The 23,735-nt window shown below is 34.4% G+C and overlaps 1 long non-coding RNA gene across 3 annotated transcripts in view; it reads right to left on the bottom strand.

The window, feature by feature from the left end:
- Nucleotides 1-2,379: 2,379 nt before the first annotated feature.
- The window catches only part of LOC110440109 (uncharacterized), a 39,755-nt gene continuing 18,399 nt past the window's right edge, over nucleotides 2,380-23,735 (bottom strand). For all 3 annotated transcript variants that reach the window (XR_012387332.1, XR_012387331.1, XR_012387330.1), the window contains one exon: nucleotides 2,380-5,153. This is a non-coding gene — a long non-coding RNA (uncharacterized lncRNA). The remainder of the gene's footprint in view (nucleotides 5,154-23,735) is intronic.

Here is a 23,735-nt window from a genome sequence, read left to right as displayed (position 1 = left end):
TTTTATACTTGGTATACTATTCTATTTTATGTTATTATTTTAAACATTAAACCTGATTTATAGTGAGAGTAAGATTTTATTACAACTTTTTATTACAGTTTATTTTCATTTAAGATTTTTATTTTTGTCTCCCTGCTATTGCTGACAAAACTGAATTGATTTACAACGATGGTAAAACTTTATTACAAGATTTTTTTTATTTTTTCCTAATATTTTTCTTCATATTGAATGCATTCCCACAACTGAAAGTGGGCCAGATCTGAACTTATTTATTCTGTTTATGCTTCATCCGAAAATCAGTTGTGTGTCACATGCAGTAGTATAAAGCATGGATATGTCACAAAGGTTATGCAAATAAAATAAATAATGTATAATACACAATTAAAAAGAATTAAAATCTTCACAGTTTATGTTTGATTAGTGCGTTTATCAGAAACAGACCCTAAGCAGAAATAAGCATATATTCAAGAATGATTTGAACTGCAGATAAAATCCTACTTTAGAAGCCATATGTACTAAACTTGCTATGTAATGCATTTACCTCATAAATAAAATAAAATACAATTATATTAAATAAAATAAGATAATATTATAAAATAATAAATAAAAACTTTCTATGTAAAACATCCACCTCATAAATAATTAAAATGAATTAAATTAAATTTATAATAATTATAATAATAATAATATAAAATAATAAAAAACAAATAAAACTTCCTATGTAAAACATACACGATACTTTTAATAATATATATATATATATATATATATATATATATATATATATATATATATATATATATATATATATATATGTAATATGAATAAATAAATAAATGTTCTTATGTAAAACATGCATCTCATAAGTAAATCAAACAAAACCAAACAAAATAAAATAAAAATAATAAATTAAAAACAATTAAATAAATATTCTTATGTAAAACATGCACATAAATAATAAATAATAATAATAATATAAAATAATAAATAAAACTTCACATGATACATTTAATAATAATAATAATAATATAAAATAATAAATAAAACTTCACATGATAAATTTAATAATAATAATAATAATAATATAAAATAATAATAAATAAAACATGCGGTATAGCTGAATTGGGTAGGCTAAAATTGTGCGTAAAGTATGTGTGTGAACGAGAATGTATGGGTGTTTCCCAGTAATGGGTTGCAGCTGGAAGGGCATCCACTACATAAAACTTATGCTGGATAAATATAATATTAATGGCATATATATATATATATATATATATATATATATATATATATATATATATATATATATATATATATATATATATATACACACACAAAGAGTTCTGCAAATTTTGACATGCCTAATAATGTTTATATCTTGTCAGGATTTAAATATTGCATAAAGATTTATATTATAGAATTATTACATTATTAATTATATTAATTATATTACAGAAGTATATTTTTTCATCAAACTAACCATTGACTGATGTCTTTAACCTTCTTGTTTTTAAAACACTGACGCAATCTTTCATTGAGCTCCTTACTCGCTGATTCCTCAAACGTGAATCACAACAGCACAGATTCCACAAGTATAGTGCCTTTCCAAGAGGTGTAAAAGCAGGCCGGTTAGTGAAGAGCGGAGAGTCTGAGATGTTTGTTATTGTACCATTAAAACCTTAAAGTTCTCTTTTCTCAGCCGGTCGTGCCAAGCACAAACAGCCACTGAGCCCCAGCAGAGAGCACTTGGCAGCGTGCTGAGTGGTAACTCAATATTATTAGCTGCTAATAGAGAAGAGGAGGGGGCCGCTGAATGAGTCCTGACGTGATGTTTATGGAGCGGGCAGGACGCTGTGGCTGTCAGGTGAAGCTGTGAAGGCAGGTTTGACTCATCATAACTGGGATATCTGTAGAGCAGACGACTGGATGGGGTGCATGGAGATGCTGATGTGTGCTAAATCACCTGGACATGAAGAGGAATCCTATCTACACTGTTAACAAATTCCTGTATGATCTAAAGTAACTTATGCCGAGTTCAGACTGCTTGACTTTAACCCTGATTTTGACTCGTCCACAGGTTTTGATAAATCGCCGGCAAATGCCTGAAATTACAGGCAAATCGGTGCTCGTGCACGTGAGTAACAATCACAAAGTATGAACTATCAAAGACACAATCTGAGAGAATCGCAGATGAGTCGCTGATGCCTGTGTGATATTTGCCGTGCTAAATATCTAGAGCTGTCGCTGACTCAAATCATGCTGTGTGAAACGAGTTTTGACTAAAAATAACATTGGCGATCACCAACAGCCAATGAGAGAGCAGCATTCACTTGTGTGTACCTGCAGGCCAGCGGAAGGTTGAGTGAAAAGTTAAAAAACGATCATTTACAGTTTATTTGGACCCAAGAAATGGAGGAAAAACTATTGAAGGTTTGACAGGAGCCCCCGTGTCTGTTTGACGTTTCATACAGAAAGTTAAAAATGAAAGTTGAGGAGAAATGCCTAATTCCCTTCAAATGCAGGTGAGCAAACATGTACATTTTCTACTATTTTGCTTGACCCATTTGAAGATTATTTTGCTTGTTTTAAGGAAAAACTTACTTAATTTTGCCATATCATTTCTTAAAATAAGACAATGTTTTGCTCGTCTAGAAAATGCTTCTTGATTAAAGAATAGGGATGTAACGGTATTGTAAATACCGTCATACCGCAATAGTAATTTTTTTCAATATTACCGTAGTCGCATGACTCGATAAAACTATATTTCTGAGAAAATTTGCTCAGGCGAATGAAGCGAACGGGAAGTAGCGGAAACTACAATTCCCATCAGCCTAGGCGTGGCCATCATCCTTTGCGGTCTGTTGTCGCTACAGATCCAGTAATGCGGAAATGGAGTGTGTTGCTAGTAGCGAGGAAGAAAAAGAGCTGGAAATGATCGAACCTAAAGCGGGATGTGTGGAAGCATTTCAGTTTCTCTCTGAAAAGATACGAGAAAGGAGAAAATGTGACAGACAAAAAAAAAACAGTATGCAGGCACTGCCAGACTGTGGTGAAATATAAGTCGGGGAATACGACTAAAAACAGTCATGGGGACTGCAGAAACACAGCACACTGTTCAGATTCATGCAGACATTGACTTGTACCGCAAAGAGACCTCTATTTCACTCATGGCTTGTCCTCTCAAGTGGGGGAAAGACAATGCACAACGTTACCCACTGCTGTCAACCTAGGCCAAATCATATCTCTGTCCCAGAAACCTCAGTCCCAAATGAGAGGGGTTTTTTTTCTGTTGCAGGGGACATGCCCAGAGATCCCAGCTTTTACCAGATTATAGTTATATAATAATTTTCCTTAAAACCCATCTCTATCTAAGTGAGTGAGTGATTAAATGTTGAATGTGATGAGTTTTCAACAATACTAAATTGAAACTTTATTTTTTTTACATGGTTTAATAAGGCTTTGTTATTAAAATTTAAAAATTGAAGTTCCTGTTTCAAAGCTTACAGATAGATGGCTAATTTGTATGTCACTGACTCTTTTGGCACTTTTTGGGAGTATTTTCATTAGTTTTGTATTTCCTGTAAGTGATTCAATAAATACCGTACCGTGTCATTCATACTGAGGTATTACCGTACCGTGAAATTCTGATACCGTTACATCCCTATTAAAGAATATTTAAAAATTTGCACTAGAAACAATCCTGCTAGGTTGAAAACCCAGCTAACATTAGTACCACAATAAATAGCATAAATTAATAAAATAGCAACAAATGATAAATAAAACAAAATAAATGCCATACAAAACAAACGTGTGATTAGTTGTTTTAAACATCAGTCAGACAGTCTCTTCTAAGCTTGCAGTTTTGACAAATAAGTTGCAAAGTGCTTGAAGTTTCTGCCACCCGACTCCACTTCACAACTTTTCAATCCAGATGGACGGGCAACCATTACTTCTTCCAAAATGGTGAAAAGCCTTGGAGTAACAATTGATGACCATCTAAACTTCTCTGACCACATCTCTAAAACTGCTCGATCGTGCAGATTCGCACTCTATAACATCAGAAAAGTCCGACCCTTCCTATCTGAACATGCAGCTCAACTCCTTGTTCAAGCTCTTGTTCTTTCCAGACTGGACTATTGCAACTCTCTACTAGCCGGGCTCCCAGCTAGCTCTATCAAACCTCTTCAGATGCTTTAGAACGCAGCTGCACGAGTGGTCTATAATGAACCTAAAAGAGCACATGTCACTCCGCTGCTCATCCGTTTGCACTGGCTGCCAGTTGCTGCTCGCATCAAATTCAAAGCTCTGATGTTTGCTTACAAAGCGATTTCTGGCTGCGCCCCTTCTTATCTGCTCTCACTTCTGCAGATTTATGTGCCCTCCAGAAACTTGCGTTCTGTGAATGAACGTCGCCTCGTGGTTCCATCCCAAAGAGGCAAGATAACGCTTTCCCGAATGCTCGTGCTCAATCTGCCCAGTTGGTGGAATGAACTCCCTAACTGCATCAGAACGGCAGAGACACTCGCTGTCTTCAAAAAGCGACTAAAAACTCAACTATTTAGTCTCCACTTTCCTTACTAATACACAACTCCCTCTCTGACTCCTCCACTAACTACAAAAAATAAATAAATAAATAAATAAAAATAAAAATTTACTAATACTTTCCTTCTTAGACTTTACACACCTGAAACTTGCCTACAGCACTTATTCACTGTTGCTCTTATAGTTGTGTACATTGCTTCCTTGTCCTCATTTGTAAGTCGCTTTGGATAAAAGCGTCGGCTAAATGACTAAATGTAAATGTAAAGTGAATCACACTTCATGCCGTACATCAAAACTGATTCGAAAATCTTTTTACAAGCATATAAAGTAAATGAAGTTAGAAAACCATCATTTCTGTCAGATTTGCTGTTCTTGTTTTGGCAGGTCAGATTAATGATTCACCAGTGAGATTCGACCTGAAAAATCTCCCATAAAAAGCTGACAGTGGTGATGTTTTTCAGTGTGACCCCGAAGCGCCGGATGCCATCAGCCTCCAGGTGGATCCCCTCCGCTGAGCTCAGTCCATCTGGCTGTGCATGTAATTGGTTCAGGTTTATTGCGATTGGACTTTATTAAGACAAGCGTGGAATGTGCAGCCCTGATGTCAGTAACTAGAGAATGAGAGGGAGGGAGAGAGAGAGAATAATCAAGGACTGAATGCCCCGTAGATGAACTTCATAAAGGTCTTCTCAGTCCGTCTAATCTTAGGAAATAAAAGCATGTAAAATGAATGTGAAGTGAGTGTGTTTGATCTGAAGGAGGACTTGAGAACACTTGTAAAAGTAACGAGTAGTCCTTTTCAAGTTTACTTAAGAATTAAAAAAACCTACAAATACTGCAGAAGACCTAATAGTAGTTTGGTGAAGGAAAATGATGGTTTGGGGTTACATTCAGTATGGGGGCATGTGAGAGATCTGCAGAGTGGTATCAAGACGTTTGTGCTGCCCAATAAATTACAAACCACAGGAGAGGGCAAATTCTTCAGCAGGATAGCGCTCCTTCTCATACTTCAGCCTCCCCATCAAAGTTCCTGAAAGCAAAGAAGGTCAAAATGCTCCAGGATTGGCCAGCCCAGTCACCAGACATGAACATTATTGAGAATGTCTGGGTAAAAATGGAGGAGGCATTGAAGATGAATCCAAATAATCTTGATGAACTCTGGGAGTCCTGCAAGAACACTTTCTTTGCCATTCTAGATGACTTTATTAATAAGTGATTTGAGTCATTGCAGAGATGTATAGATGCAGTCCACCAAGCTCATGATGGAGTCAGACACAAAATTCATTCTGTTTCCACTGCAGCAGGACTTTATACTGGACATTACTTCAGTTTAGTGACAAGACTTTTGTCCGAGCAAAGTCAGACCTTACTGTTTTGATTAAATAATTAAAAATCAAGGCATGATCATATTTTATTTTAGTAAAATAAGCGTAATCTAATGGCCTTTGCCTTTCATATAAGTGTCAGACCCCAGTGTTTATGTCATGTGACCTTCCCCATGTGCTCCTTTGTTCTGTTTTTCCCGCCACCAGTCTTGTGAGTTTCACCTGTGTTCCACTTTTGTGTGTTATCAGTTTCATCAAGTCATGTGTATTTATAGTCCTGTGTGTTGTTTAGTCCTTTGTACGGTATTCTTGGTTATGCATTGTCTACACTCCATGTCGTTACTGAGTCTCCTGTATTTCCAGTGTATTTTACTAGAGTGTTTGTAAATAAATCTACATGTCAAAATTATTAGCCCCCCTGAATTATTAGCTCCCTATTTATTTTTTTTCCCCCAATTTCTGTTTAATGGATAGAAGATTTTTCAGCACATTTCTAAACATAATAGTTTTAATAACTCTTTTCTAATAACTGATTAATTTTAGATTTGCCATGATGACAGTACATAATATTTTACTAGATGTTTTTAAGACACTTCTATACAGCTTAAAGTGACAATTAAAGGCTTAACTAGGTTAATTATGTTAACTAGGCAGGTTAGGGTAATTAGGAAAGTTATTGTATAACGATGGTTTGTTCTGTAGACTACCGAAAAAAAATTTAGCTTAGAGGGGCTAATAATTTTGACCATAAAATGCTGGTAAAAAATTTAAAACTGCTTTTATTCTAGCCGAAATAAAACAAATAAGAAAAAATATATATTATCAGGCTTACTGTGAAAATGTCCTCGCCCTGTTAAACATAATTTGGTAAATATTTAAAAAAGAAAAAAAATTCAAAGGGGGGCTAATAATTCTGACTTCAAACGTATATATATATATATAATTTTACTGATATATTTAATATACAATTATTTATTAATGTATTTAATATACAATTATTCATTGAAATATTTAAAATACTATTATTTATTAATATATTTAATATACAATTATTATATAAATGTATTGATATATTTAATATTCAATTATTATATTAATTTATTGATATATTTAATATACAGTTATTTATATTTTTTATTTATATATGTAATATAATAAAGTGTTGAGTTATTTGCAAAAAAAACAAAACTTTAATTTCTTCAATTCATCTATAGCGCATGTGTTTGGACTGTGGGAGAAACCAGAGCATTCGGAAGAAACCCATGCCAACACAGGTAGAACATGCAAACATCCACACAGAAATGCCAACTGACCCAGCTGGAACTCGAACCAGTGACCCAGTGACAGAGGCGATAGTGCTAACCACTGAGAAATATGGACAAATATGTGAATGAACACTTTCAAGCTTTCCATATACAGTGACCATGAACATCTTAACATTTTTGATAATTAATGATAATCAATCCTAAAATGCTGCATTAGTAACTTAAATGCCGTGGAATCAGTTGCAGACATTTCTGAAATGTGGACTAAAAAGAGCAATACTTTATTTCGAAAAGCATTCCTGCTACGATTATCAACTGGGGTGCCCACTGAACTCATTACAGGGAACTCCAGCTATTTATATGCAATACCTGTTATTAACATGAACTACAGCTACCATGATGCTTTGCGCCAATCAACACCCACTACAGCTGTGAACAATCTGGACAGATACATGCGCACACACAAAGTTGAGTATCATTCTCACTGATTACTCTGACTAGAATAACCCTTAAGTCACTCTCTCAGTGCATAGTCTTGTAAAGATGTGTAAAGTGTGCACTCTTGGTCCTCCTACCCTGTTCGTGTGTCACCTATTTTCTGGCTTACTCTCTGTAGATGACAATGATACTGTTGTTTGTTCCAGCTTTCACCTTTGCCTGCCTGACCATTCTCTTTGAATAAAGCTGCACTTGGAACTTTACATCGCTGCCAGCACATTCATTGCCATTACAGTTCCCTTTTTTATTTAGTTTGAAAACTTTTATTTTGAAAACTGAAACACTCCAGTAATAAAACGTTTTTTTACTAAATCCCAGTATTGAAGTAAAGATAGTTACTGTCCACCACTGGGACGGTGTCTGTGTGTTTAGAGACGGTGGTCTGTTTTGACTGAATGAGTCAAGTTATGAAGTGACAGACGCTTCAGAAACACTTCACTTAATCAACACCTCACACAATGATCAATAAAACAAACTGCAAAGCACACAACGCTGTGGTTTTCTAAACTCTGTGTGTAATGAGCGCTGCGAGTGATGGAAGACCTGTGAAACTGTGCAGAAGCGTCTTGAGCTCTGGAGGAAAATGTCTGACGAGGCAGAACTCATCAGCTCAAACAGAACATGCAATGGTACATTTTAGCTCACTTTTACCATGAGAAAAAATGCCAGAAAACATAGAAAAAATTTGAGCTAAACAAAAATAGTGACTCATTTGGGCCGCATTGAACAAAAAAAAAAGATAAATATCATAATATAGAATGAAAATGTGTTTTTTTAATTGTTTTAAACAATATAAATACATCCTTAAAAATAAAACAAAACCCTTATTTTAAAGTATTATTGTAAAGTTTTAACAAAATATTTTATTGTATTTTAATAATAAAAGCATGTAGCCATAGTGCGTAAAAAATGATCCCTAATATTTACATGAGAGGATAAAATACTAGTAATCTTAATAAGAAAAGCAGAGTACTTCTGTCACAGCGGGTCTATGTACTCTGTATATATATTTATATATACACACACACACACACACACAGACACATATATATATAGTTTTTTTTATATATATTTATTAAATTATTTATTTTATTTATTTTTTTCTTTATTATAAAACATGTTATTGATTAAACTAGTTAGTAAAGATTTAATGTTTTTGCATTCAAAAAAACAAAAAAAAACTTGAAAAAAAAAGGTGGTTATCTCTTTGTCCAATTGAAAAGAAAACAAAATCCATATATGCAAAGAGAACAAATCAAATTAGTTTACAAATTAAGTTATATGTATTAAAATGAAATGACGCAGGTAAAAAGTATTGAACACATGAAGAAAGGAAGATGTAGAAAGGCAGCAAAAGCCCAGACAGCAGCAGAAATCTTTTAGTAATTCGTCGGCAACTCTCTGCTCTTCCTCGCTGTAAATAAATATTATCTTCTTCAGTCCAACATCTACATTAGCAGGATGATGAAGATGAAACCAGAATGGACATTTAAGCAAGACAATGATCCAAAACACAGCCAAGCAAACTCTTAAATGCTTTCAGAGAAAGAAAATCAAAGTGTAGAATGGCCCAGCCTGACTTGAATCCAATATAAAATACAAAATAAAGATCAGATTTGATGGACGAGACCCACAGAACCATCAAGAGTTTTACACTCTGATGTAGTCTTTGGAAAAACTCACACCTGAGCAATTCATGTGACTTCATTCTCCTTATGAGAGGCGTCTTTAAGCTTTTAAAAGGGCACATAGTTTACCCCTTTTTTATGATTTAATATTAATGTTATGGTTCTTCTGAGTGTGCCAGTTTAGGTTCAGTTCAACACACAGTTCAGATGTTTTTAATATAATGTGTTAAAAAGTGTCATGTTGGGGGCGTTTAGACAGTTAGCTGTTTTAGGGGTGTGTTGCTTCACTGTTTCGGCTTCCTGCCCTACGTAACAAAGGGGCGGAGCCAAGAGCTCACCCACTCTGTTTGGCAACAGACAGGCTGACAGACAGACAGACAGAGAAGCTAAGATAAGCTAGGATGAGCATTCAAAAGCAGAGAGTACAAAATCATTTGTGTCTTTGTATAGTCTCGGTGTACAAGTGCCGAGCTTGTACACAGAGACTGATAACCACACACACTGAATCAACTTTGACTAAAGCACCGAATGCGCCGCGACATGGCACACCGGACACTCAGTGACGTGGCAGAAACATGAAATGTCCCGAATCGTCACGCCACGCATTCCAGAACTCCAAACACAAGCCTCCACCAGGGCAAACACAACGGCGCCGCGGCCGCCGCATGCACCCCGACAGAAACCCACGCCCAGAACTCCGAAATGCCCGGCGCCACGCAAAAGCATTAATTCCGATTAGAGTGATAATGTGGAGAATATTGATCTTGTGTTGAGCCCAATGAGCTTTTCATCAAAAAATAGAGCACAGGTGTTCCTTTAGTGATATCGCTTTGACTCACACGCTGAAAATGGTAGACGTGAAACAAGAAACTGAGGATATGATCATGACGCGAGGCTGTCAATCAATATTGGTGGGCGGGGGAACCGCTCTCCTACATAAAGTTGTGGTCGGTCTGAAAACCGCTCTAATTGGTCAACCGTTTTTATGTTGGTACATTGAAAAAAAAGGACTGTGTGTGTTTATATCACCCCAATATGACGGTCTATACCAGGGGTGGCCAACCCTGTTCCTGGAGAGCCACCTTCCTGCAGATTTCAGTTGCTACCCATATCAAACACACCTGAACCAATTAATTAGGACCTGAACACCAAGTGATAATAACAGGCAGGTGTGTTTGAAATGGGTCGCAACTGAAATCTGCAGAAAGGTGGCTCTCCAGGAACAGGGTTGGCCACCCCTGGTCTATACACTATACTTACACACCTGTTTGTCCAAACAGCTTGAAAAATAGATTTTTCATCATAGGCGCCCTTTAAATAAAGTGTTAAATACTGTATTTTAATAACAAAACGAATGTAGCCATGGTGCGCAGAAAAAAAAGGATCTAAAATATTTAAACGAGAGGAAAAAATACTAGTAAATTCCCCAAAAGAAAAGCAAAGTATTTCTGTCATGGTGGATCAGAAATGAGTTCCTGCCCTCCAGACTCAATGTAACGTTCTAAACCTCATTTCTGGCCTCAGCACGAGCCACTAACAATCCACCTGCTGGAGAGTAAGCTGATACTCTCCAGAAGCTGCGACTGAGAGGTTTTTTTGGAGTTTTTTTTTTTGCTTGCAGCCAGATGGTCTGAGGGCCGGTGAGTGAGTTATATTATTTCTCATTACAGCTCAGAGCTCAGCAGATGAATGATGCTTGGATGTGGCTGGAAAACGCAGAGCATCATTCATTTAAATGATACACTCAATCCTTCACTGGACCATCTCACCGTCCTCCGCCCAGATCCGAATCGACATTGACCGTAAACAGACGAAATGAGGTAGAGAAGCTTACGTTACCGCGGCTAATATTATGGAAGGTCAATCACTTTTAAAAGAGCGATGGTCGGATAAACAAAACTAAATCGGCTATAAAACATAAGATTTATGTTGGCAGTAATTGCTGGAAAATACATCCTGCTCGTGTGTCTTCACTCAAAACAAAGCAAAATGAGTGTCTTTATACGTGTATATATACAAGCCGAATTAGGTCACACTTTATATTAAGTGTCTTTAACTACTTTGTACTCACATCAAAATATAAATACAATGTACTTACTGTGTTTATAATGTATTTGTGAACTGGGGTGTCACGATTTCGATTTTTAATCGAAATCGATCGAAATTTATGCTCAATTTTGATTATCGAATCGAAAAATAGAATCGTCGATGCTGCCACGCCCCCATGTCACGTCAGCTTGGCTTGCCAAGCAGGAAAAAAACAGGCTTGTTAAAGTGCTTGTTAAACTGCAGAGGCAGGAGACCCGTCGACAGAACTTAAACCCTCTCCTCTTTCAATGAAGTTGCCGGTGTGGAAGCATTTTGGATTTCCAGTGAGTTATGTTGACAATGTTTGTGTTGTCGACAAAAAAAGCAAAGTTTTGCAAGCTCTGCTATGTACATATTACGTACGGTTCGTCCGATAGACAAGACCGGCATCGCGATCCTCCGCCCGCACCCGTTGCAAATCCGCTCACGAAAAGTACACACTCAGGCCCTGTTTACACTGTCTTTGTTTTTAAATGGCATTTTAGAACGACAACGATTTGACATCCACAGTGGCGTGTAGCATTTCTGAGCAGCCCTCCTTCCTCTCTACCTCTGAAAATGCACATCACGTGACCACACAGACACAGACGCACACACAGCCATATGAGCTTGAGACAGCAGGTCCAGGCAGTCAGTAGACTGCTTCAATCTTTCACTCACTTGTACTTAGTCATTTTAGCGAACACCTCAGATACTGGCTGGTTCCTGTTGGGCGTCTTTTTTACCGACGCCATTATAACGACACAGATCACTGCCTATTCACGAGTCCCGCAGAAAAAGTGATTGACAGGTGGTAATTATGTGTGTAACTTGCCTTTATTCATTTACTGTATGATTTGTTTATGGGTAAAACAAAGACCATGCAGGTCAGGTAGTTTAAACGGTAGGCTGCAAATAAATAATTGGTCATTAATTAATTAATTAGATGTATTTATATGTATTTTTATATTTTGGGTAAGGCATAAAACTAAAAAATGTTAAACAGAGTCGGACCGACATCTCTCATAATTCCGATAAGTAGCCCAATCTGTCAGTCAGCAAATGCAGATTTGAACAACTGCGCAGCCTTTTGTACACAGCTCCGCCGACCGCCGCACGTTCACGAGAGAGAGCACGTGCACGCGATCGGTAAAAACCTGCTGAATTAAAACTTTTTAAAAACCTGAATCAATATTGGAATTACCTTTGACTGCTGGAGAAAGGATGACACAATGGCTGAAGGATTTCTCTTAGACAGGTAATATTCTGTTTTAGCTTCACGCAAAGCTGATGTAACATAATAGTTATAATAACTTGTTTCTAATAACTTAATCCACTTATTAAAATAACTTATTTGTAATAAAAAAATAATTTCTATTAGTAAATGCAGATACCAGTTTTCGGCTTAAAGTGCAATTTAAAGGCACAACTTATGCTAATGAGTCACTGAACAAAGGTGATTTGTTTGGTAGTAATCAGAAAAATAAGGAGTCAATAATATTGACAATTAAAATAAAACAGATTTACAGTTTTACTAAAATTAAAGGATTTCAGGTTTGTTTGTTCATGCCAAGACTCATATAAACACTAACATAAACAGTGTATTACTGTTTAAAATGAGAACATGTTCCTGCTTATTATAAGTCAGCGATGTAACGTTAGTATTGTTACATCTTCACAGGAGCGTTGTTCAGCTAATAAAATCTTTCGATGAAAGATTGATGAGACTATTTTCAGTTTCATAAGGGGCCTTTTACAGCATCGATAATGTAGATTTTAATTAGTTTAACAACAAAACACAAGTAAACACCGCTATTCCGCCTAGTCTCTCCCTATATTGTTTACCATGCAACTCTAATATTCACTCTGAAATAGCATGTCAGTTTGGCTCGCACGCCGCCGGACAAGCACTAGTCGCTTTTAACACATGAGAGGGTTCTTTTGCTGTGCTCATATTTAAGGAGGCGTGGCTCTAAACGGCAGGGGAGGGACTGTGATTCAGAGATTTATGCTAAGCTGTTAGCATTGCGGAAGATCACCTACTGCACCTTTAATAAAAATACAGTCGTCCATTGTTAGCTCGTGGTGCATTAACTAATGTTAACAAGCAGAAATCTGGATGTCAATAATGCATTAGTAAATGTTGAACTATGATTAACAAATGCTGAACAAGTTCATTTAGGAATTTTCCTTCGGCTTAGTCCGATCTCGATACCAAAATTCTGAGTATCGATCGATTCAGATCTGATACCGATACTGTGCCGTTTTTTTTGTTTTTGTTTTTTCCTAAGCGTAACGCAGTTTCTATTGCTCTGGTGTTAAACACAAATAATAAATCTTCTTTAGCAAAAATAACAGACCTAAAGGCCTACTATACATGACAGACAACACAATCTAACTAAAAACATGACGTCTGCTGTAAACTAGGCTACATTTGAGCATTCGCTATGCCATTGAAATGATCTGTTATGGTCCAGCTTTTGTTTTCTTTTTTTAATATTAAGATTGTTCTTGGCGGAGTGGTTAGCAAGTTCGCCTCACAGCAAGAAGGTCGCTGGTTCGAACCTCGGCTCAGTTGGCGTTTCTGTGTGGAGTTTGCATGTTCTCCCTGCCTTCGTGTGGGTTTCCTCCGGGTGCTCCGATTTCCCCCACAGTCCAAAGACGGTTGAATTGGGTAGGCTAAATTGTCCGTAGTGTATGAGTGTGTGTGAATGTGTGTGTGGATGTTTCCCAGAGATTTGTTGTGGCTGGAAGGGCATCTGCTGCGTAAAAAAACTTGCTGGATAAGTTAGCGGTTCATTCCACTGTGGCTACCCCAGATCAATAAAGGGACTAAGCCGACAAGAAAATGAATGAATGAATGAAAGATATTTCTTTGAAATCTGCAATAGGCTACCACTATTGACCCTAATCGTTCTTAAAATAACCAGCCATTTAGCAAATTAATTCATGTTAGTAAATACATTAAAGTCTGACCGAATTATCGAATATCGGCATAATTCTAATTCAGACTATATACAAGACAAAAACTCAATGAAAAGCATTTCTCAGCACTGAAGTAAAAGTAGAAACGTTCTCTCCAGGTGCTTAAACTAAACTCCACAGCCTCATATCCACGGTGACATCTGGACATATGAAAAATGACGAATCAATAGCGGCCTTGAATAAGCGCCTCTATTTATTGAAGCAGACGGCACAATAGGTGTGTTGTTGAAACGCAGCTCAAAATTTGACCACACCGGCCCCCGATGAATGAGCACCTATTCACAAGGTGTTTGTCCTGACCAGAGCCTCCGTTTGACCCATCCATCAAGCCAGCTTTAGTTTGTCACACAGCTCTATCCTCTTCAGAATTAAGCCTATGGAGACTTTCACAAATATCAGCACTAATGCAGCTCGCGGGTTAGACGTAGAAAAGATATTGCATTTAAAACAACTGAATGCTAAGATACATTACTAACTTTCACTGAAATAAAAGGACTTCAGGCTTGTTTGTTCACACCAAGACTGATATGAACAGTATGTTATTGTTTAAAACTAGAAGATGGTATTTCTGTTCATTATAAGTCAGCGACGTAGTTTTGTTTCAAGGCTTGAGCTCTTTATAGCAGGATGGATTCTGATTGGCTATCGATGTTTTTAATATTCATGAGCTGGATGCGAAGGCATTACAGTAATGAAATTACTTTCATTTTCATCCATATTTGGGAGAAAATGAATGCAAGAAATATTGAATGCAAAAAAGATTGAGTTTAAAATAAACAAAACTGAACTTACATAAATTAAGAGCCAGAAAAGGACCTGCATAAAAGTTTACATAAAAAGTATTCATTTATTCGAATGAATTTAAATTAAGTATTACGGTAAAAGCTAAATTGTTAGCAATTAAATATTTCGTAAGTGCTGTTTAATGTTTTTTTTAAACATAATAGTTATAATAACTTGTTTCTAATAACTTAATCCACTTATCAAAATAAATTATTAATAATAAAAATAATTTCTAGTATAATAATTTTTGCAGATACCAGTTTTCGGCTTAAAGTGCAATTTAAAGGCAAAACTTATGCTAATGATTAATTGAACAAAGGTGGTTTGTTTGGTAGTAATTAGAAAAATAAGGAGTCAATAATATTGACAATTAAAATAAAACAGATTTACAGTTTCACTAAAATTAAAGGATTTCAGGTTTGTTTGTTCACACCAAGACTCATATAAACACTAACATAAACAGTGTATTACTGTTTAAAACGAGAAGATGCTCCTGTTTGTTATAAGTCAGCGAGGTAGTTTTGTTTAAATGCTTGAGCTTTTTAAAGCTGGATGGATTCTGATTGGCTATCAATGTTTTTAATATTCATGAGCTGGATAAGTATTACGGTCATATAACTACTTTTCATTTTCAACCACACTGAGGAGAAAAATAAAGCAAGACTGTTAGAAAAGTACAGTCTAAAATGAACAAACTCCAAACAACTGAATTTACATAAGTTAAGAGCCAGAAAAGACCTGCATAAAAGTTTACATAAAAAGTATTTATTTATTTGAATGAAGGTACAAGCTAAATTATAAGCACTGAAATATTTCATAAGTGCTGTTTAATGCTTTTTCACACACATTATTTGAAACATAAGAGTTATGATAACTTGTTTCTTATAAATTATATGACTAACAAAACTTATTTCTAATATAAAAAAAAGTTTTCAGCTTAAAGTGCAATTTAAAGGCATAACTAGGTTAATTAGGCTAATGAGTCATTGGACAACAGTGATTTGTTCTGTAGTAATTGGAAAAATAAGAGCTTGATAATATGATCTTAAAATTACAATAAAAAGAATAAATAAAATAAAATATTCAGTCAAACTGAAAGAAACAAGACTATCTCAATACTGTGAAAATGTCTTTGCTACCTGAAACGTCACTTGGGAAATATTTGTAAAATAATTTTGCATTCAACTTTTTGCATTCAAATTATTGCAGTACATTATTGCAAAAAAATATTATTTATATTTCTATTCATATTTATTGTCTATATTATATTTAGACTTATTATATATATATATATATATATATATATATATATATATATATATATATATATATATATATATATATATACATATATATATATACATATATATATATATATATATATACATATATATATACATATATATATACATATATATATACATATATATATACATATATATATACATATATATATATATATATATATATATATATATATATATATATATATAGATATATATATACATATATATATATATATATATATATATATATATATATATATATATATATATATATATATATATATTTATATATACATATATATATATATATGTATATATATATATATATATATATATATATATATATATATTTATTTATTTTCCATATAATTATAGAAATAAGATATTTTTATATATAATTAAAATGCATTATTTATAGTTAAATTATATACAAAATATTGTTTTTTATTATTTTATTATTATAATTATGCTTTTAATTTCAGGCTTGATGCAGATTAATGTGGTTTTGACGATGACAATTTATTTGACAATTATTGACAATTCATTTTCTGACAAGATTTTGATTTTGAGCATTTTACTCATAACTTTTCAGAAATACTAAAAAAGACTTTTCAGTTTTTATATTATTATTATTATTATTACTATTATTATTATTATTATTATTATTATTATTATTATTTGCATAAACCTAACCTTATACATTTTGTAGAAATCTGTTTAATTTCATAATGCAAAAATTGCACATGCACAATCCTTCCAGCTGACGCTTTCCCACAGTTAATGCTGATTATTTTGACTGTTTGTGTTTCAAACCATTACACAATTTACACTTGAGAGCCTGTGTCACTGTGAAGCAAGACCACCAAGATCTTGAATGTCCGTCTCCCCATAACATACCCCTAAATATTTCCTAAGCTCAAGGAAAACTTAAACAAGAAGAATCAAGAATCAAGTTTTTTTGTGTTCCTTTTTGAACACAAAAGAGGATATTTTGAAGAATGTTGGTAACCATTGACTTTCATAAATTAGTTTTTCCTATTATGAGTGTCTAACATTCTTCAAATTATCCTTTTTGTGTTCAACAGAAGTATTGAACACAAATAGGTTTGGAAACACTTGAAGGTAATTAAACAGTGGGTAAATTTAAATTTTTGGGTGAACTATTTCCCTAAGGAACCATTTTCACTATATTTAAAAAAAAAAAAAAACTTTCCAATAAGCAACTTTGTTTTTTACAGTGTATATGTTTGATTTTTCATTAGCCATTAGGTTTAGCTCGTTAAAATAAATGTTCCTTATTGGCATCAGTGGTTTCAAGCAGAACCTTTAATGTCCATGAAACCTTTACATTCAACAGAAAGTTCTTTAAATATAGTGAAAATGGTTCCTTATGGATAAAAATCACCCCATAATTAAAATTTTCTCACTGCTTACTTTCCTTCAAGTTTATCCAAACCTCTTTGAGCAAGTTTCTTCTGTTGAACACAAAAGAGGATATTGAAGAATGTTGGTAACCATTGACTTTCATAAATTAGTTTTTCCTATTATAAGTGTCTAACATTCTTTAAATTATCCTTTTTGTGGTCAACAGAAGTAATGAACACAAACAGGTTTGGAATCACTTGAAGGAAGGTAAACAGTGGTTAAATTTAATTTTTTGGGAGACCTGTCTCCTTAAGAAACCATTTTCACTATATTTAAAAAAAACAAAACTTTCCAATAAGCAACTTACTGATTACTTTGCTTCAAGTTGATCCAAACCCATTTAAGTTCAATTCTTCTGCTGAACACAAAAGAGGATATTTTGAAGAATGTTGGTAACCATTGACTTCCATATATTTGTTTTTCCTATTATGAGTGTCTAAAATTCTTCAAAATATCTTCTTTTTTGCTCAAAACTGGTTTGGAACAAGTGAAGGAGGGGTAAATTATGGAAAATTATTCATTTTTGGGTGAACTATTGTTTTGTTCACCCAAAAATGAACTTTTTCAGAATAAGGTTCTTTTGTGAACCAAAAAAGAAAAAAAAAATGAAAAGATTCATATTCCCATCATATTTCTTGGTCCTTGTGGGTTTAAAGATGACAGTGTGAATGCTAAGTGAAGTGAACTACATGTTTGAATGAACCCTAAAGAAGACTGATGCATTCTTGCTAATATGCAGTCCATAAACCAAATCTTATTTTGTAAAACCCATTTCCCATTCATTTGACCCTTGCACGTTACAAGCCCCAACTTGATAAACAACACTAGCTTGCATCATCAGTCAATCTCAAACTTAACCCAAGACGAACAACTTAACTGAAAACCTCACACTAAAGACATCAGTCACTATTTGCAACGTGCTCCTCAGAGAACAATTGGTGTAAAGCATGCAATAGCTCTTAATAAAACGCCCAGGAGTTATGAACGACTGAAGTGAACCTGTAAACTTCACCATGCAGTTGCATAAATCTAGAAGCTGTGTTTTCCTGTCCAAGCGGCAGACAATTTATGCATCCTTGAGCGGGAGCCAAGTCATTTTAGCAGACTTATCCAATACAGCCATAAAGCTTGACTATTCAGGTCCTACGCATGCCTAATTTATTCCTGTCAAAAAAGTTTAATTGTGCAGTTCTTTTGGACGGAGACATAAAACATCTTATCTTGTGAGCAACAGGAATTTTACGGGCTGTTAATCAAATCCCAGGAAGATACTATGATGTGGAGTGCTACCATCTTGCCGTTGATGGTGTTTTCCTACATTGATGCATTGCACTTGTGCATCATGCCGTAAAGGAACAGTCCACTTTTTATGGATATAGACTCATTTTATAATTCCCCTGAAGTTTAACTGTTTAGTTGTACCACTTTTTAATCTATTCAGCCCATCTCTGGGTTTGTTTGGAGCAAATTTAGCTTAGCTTTGCATAAACTATTGAATCGCATTAGACCATTAGCATCTCGCTCAAAAATGTAAAAAAGTTAGATTTTAGATTCCTATTTAAAGCTGGGCTATTCTCGAGATACATCTACAGACAGAACATGAAAAGTTGCTACTAATATGGTCAAATATATGAAAATATATAATCATTGCTCCTGTTTTAGTCATGGTACCGCTGCAAAGTTCGTTGATTGTTCCGACAGAATAAGAACATAGTTCCTAGCCATATTAACCTAAAAAGCCTTAGCGCGCAAGGACAGTACAGAAGACTCAAGCTTTACATAGGAAAATTATCGAAACTATTTTTCGAAATTTTTGAGGGAGATGCTAATGGTCTGATACCATTAAATGATTTATGCTAAGATAAGCTAAGCTAAGCTAAAAGTGTTCTCGGCACACCCGAAGACAACTGAATTAATTAAAATATGACAAAGGAGATAAGATTTCTGAATGAGATAGTTTTGAGTTACGAAATACAATCAACTGACCTTATAGATGGCTTATTTATTGATTTATTGTTTGAGGGAGAAGCTAATGGTCTAATTTGATTCAATGATTTATGCTAAGCTAAGCTAAAAAAGTCCCCGCCAGACCCAAAGATTGACTGTATGGATTCAAGTATTATACAACTCAACTATTACCTCTAGGAGACTTGTAAAATAAGCCTATATCCCCCCTAAAAGAGGACAACTTATGAAAAAAAAAAAAGTTTAATACAACTGATTAGCCTTAAGCAGTTTTAGCTAATGACAAACTAAAAATTCTGAATGAGATAATTATGAGTTATAAAATACATTCAACTGACCTTACCGATGGTTTAATTTTCACATTTTTGAGAGAGAAGCTAACGGTCTAATATGATTCAATGATTTATGCTAAGCTAAGCTAAAAGTTTTCCCGCCAAACCCAGAAATCAACTGAATGGATTCAAATGTGATATAAATGAGATACGATTTCTGAAAGAGATAGTTCTTAGTTATGAAAGACAGTCAACTGACCTTACCGATGGCTTATTTTTCAAATTTTTGAGGGAGAAGCTAATGGTCCAAAAAGGTTTATGCCAGACCCAGAGATCAACTAAAAGGATTCAAATATGGTAAAACGATCCAATGATTTATGTTAAGCTAAGCTAAAAGCGTTCTCGTCAGACCCAGAGATTGACTGAATGGATTCAAATATGATAAAACTCAACTATTAAACTCTAGGAGAGTTGTAAAATATGACATTTTCCAAAAAAAAAAAAAAAAAAAAGAACTTGAAAAAAAATTAAGCGATTCTAGCTAATGACATAAACAAGATAAGATTTCTGAGCGAGATAATTCAGAGTTACAAAATACAATCAACTGACCTTACAGATGGTTTATTTTTCACATTTTTGAAGGAGAAGCTAACGGTCTAATACGATTTAATGATTTATGCTAAGCTAAGCTAAAAGTGTTCTTGCCAGACCTGGGGCCTCATGTACCAAGACTTGCGTGGAAATCATACTAAAACATTGCGTACGCAGAAAAAAATTCAGATGTATGAAACACTGCGTACGCCGAATCTCACGCATATTCTTTTGTACATCCGAATGAACGTGAAACTGAACGCAACATGCACGAGCACAAAACCCCTCCCTGCCTCCTCCCCCGTATAAATATGCTAAGGCCTCTACTTTGGCAAAACCCAACGAAAAAGCAATGGCAAAAGCAAGCAAAAAGAGAAACTTTGAACAGAATGTGAATTGGAGGTGCTGCTTTCGGAGGTAGACTGGAAAAAGCGGTGTTATTTGCAAGTTTGTTCTCCGGAATAAACAACAAAAGAAAAAAATAGAGTGGGAGAGTTTAGCTGATGCGGTTAACACAGTTTGGTCTGAACATTGCACTGAGTGAATTAAAAAAGAAATAGTGTGATTTATAGGTGTAAAATGTTGCAGCTTCTTTCACAGTCTCAGTGGCACAGCTCGTAAGATGCATGTCAATATGGTTTGACACGTTCGAGCATGAACTCGGTTCGAATCCAGCGTCTGATGAACTCATTCTTCTTTTTTCCCCGTTACATATCAGATTTTGCCAACTATTTATCACGAGAAAGACAATTAGGAATCATTAATAAGTTTGTGCATCATATTTTATTTGCACATTTATTGAATGGAAATGTTTCTGATTCACGCATGCAAATTCATCTTCAGATAGTGTCTTTATAGCAATGTGCGTGCAGTAGATAGCTCAGATTACATTGGGAAAACAGGCGACCGCTGCAAATTGTGCTTTAATGTTTAGCTGGTCAACTGTATGTTATGGAAACCTTATATACCTGCTAGATGAACCTGTCTCATACAGCTGCCATTGCAAGGCTCAGACACTTTGTAGAGAGGAATTTAACACAACTGCCTCTAGGAGTCGCCAATGGAAATAAAACAGACACGCACAAAAAATGTGCGTATGCCAGCCATAAAGCTGGCGTGGAGCTGCGCACATTCCCACGTTCAGTTCATCGTTAGTAAATCCAAACGTGAGCGATTATGAGCGTGAAACCTGGCGTACGCAAAGTTTTTGTGCGTACGCAGTGTTGATACATGAGGCCCCTGGAGATCGACTGAATGGATTCAAAACGCCATCTAACTCTAGGAGAGTCGTAAAATAAGCCCAAAAGGTTTGACACAACTGATTACCCTTAAGCAATTTCTGCTAATGACAAAACCGAGATAAGATTTCTGAATGAGATAAACGTGAGTTATGAAATACAGTCAACTGACCTTACAGATGGCTTAAATAGATGCTGGACTGAGAATTAATGTTGTCTTGCGATGTTTGGAAGAGAGCCTAACAAGCCATCAAACGAGATGATTAAACTACAAAATAAACTCAGGAAAACTGAGAGCTTGTCTAATGGGAGCTAATAAGCCAAGACCCTACACTGTTGGGGAGGAAAACAGCGGAGCTATGCAGTTTCATTAAAAATGTGTTTATCTGCCGTGACTTTTCCCGTTTTTGTTGGATTCTCAGCAAGCTCCCCTTAATGATTTTGGATGTCTACGTTTTCGTTGAAAGTAAAATAAGTCCCAGTTTACATCGATGTTATCTTTAGTGAAACATGCAGTTTTACATTTTTACATTGCAAACATAATTATAAATCAACGCAGAGATCTGGGTTCGCTCTTGACCTTCTGAGCCAGATGACGGTGGTTACATAAAAAAATAAATAAATAAATAAAATTTGTGTGTTCATAACTGGCCGCTTAAGCGAGTGCTGTTTGATTTGGGACTCGGTCCAGAGCTGCTCAGGCAGGAATGAAGATTGACACATCAGGATTAAAAGCAACATCAAATTAAATCGAAAACGCAGAGAACGCTCAGAGACGCAGCCGAGGGTAATTAGTAGACGAACGGCAGGAGGTTCTTATCCAAGATTGCCACGATCCAGCCATTTTAACAGAGTCTGAGAAAATACAGTTGTATAATAGAGCAATGCTAATGTGAAGAGCACAACTCCTGAGCCTGTAATGAGATGTGTGCTAATTAGGAGATTTCTTAAGGGGAAAACTGTAATATGGATGCCAAACATTGAGTGATTTTACTTTAGTTTAGCACTGCTCAAAAAACAATACGTGGAACAATTATTTGGACTTCATTAATTCATTGTTTTAGTAATAACTAAATTATTATTATTTAATAATTATCTATACATAAACAAGAGTTTGAGATATCTTTGTTTACAAATAATGTGTCCTCTATATTTATACATTTTTAATATTTAATAATTATCACAAACTCTGCAATTATTTTTTTTAAATATTACAATGTTAATATCTCATACTTCCATAATAATAATTTGAAATTCTACTTTATATACTTTATATTTTCAAAATGAATATATACATACATATATATATATATATATATATATATATATATATATATATATATATATATATATATATATATATATATTATATATTATATATTATATATATATATATATATATATATATATATATTATATATATATATATATATATATATATATATATATATATATATATATGTATGTATGTATATATTCAAATCTGCATATCAAATCACATAATATTGAAGGAAGTGATAACAACAACAACAATAATGTTAACAGTATATTAATGAATAACTTAATAATAATGAAGAACTTTATATATACACACACATACAATACAATAAATAAAAACAGTTCCATTTACAAGCATCTGCAATAAATATCGATGTGAATACAAACCATATCACATAATAAAAGAAGAAAATAATAACAATATTAAAAGCATTATTATTATAATTATAATAAATATTATTGTTTTGTAAAACTGAATCTATCTCTAATATAATTATAATACCTCTCACTGCAATAACAATATAGCAATAATATTTTAGAGTATACATTTAGTTTATGGTTTGTACTGTAAATACAAATATAAATAA

The sequence above is a fragment of the Danio rerio genome, chromosome 11 (assembly GCF_049306965.1).
Source record: "Danio rerio strain Tuebingen ecotype United States chromosome 11, GRCz12tu, whole genome shotgun sequence".
NCBI classification, from domain to species: Eukaryota; Metazoa; Chordata; class Actinopteri; order Cypriniformes; family Danionidae; genus Danio; species Danio rerio.
Note: the sequence above shows the minus strand (reverse complement) of the source record. Positions and strands in the feature narration are given on the sequence as shown.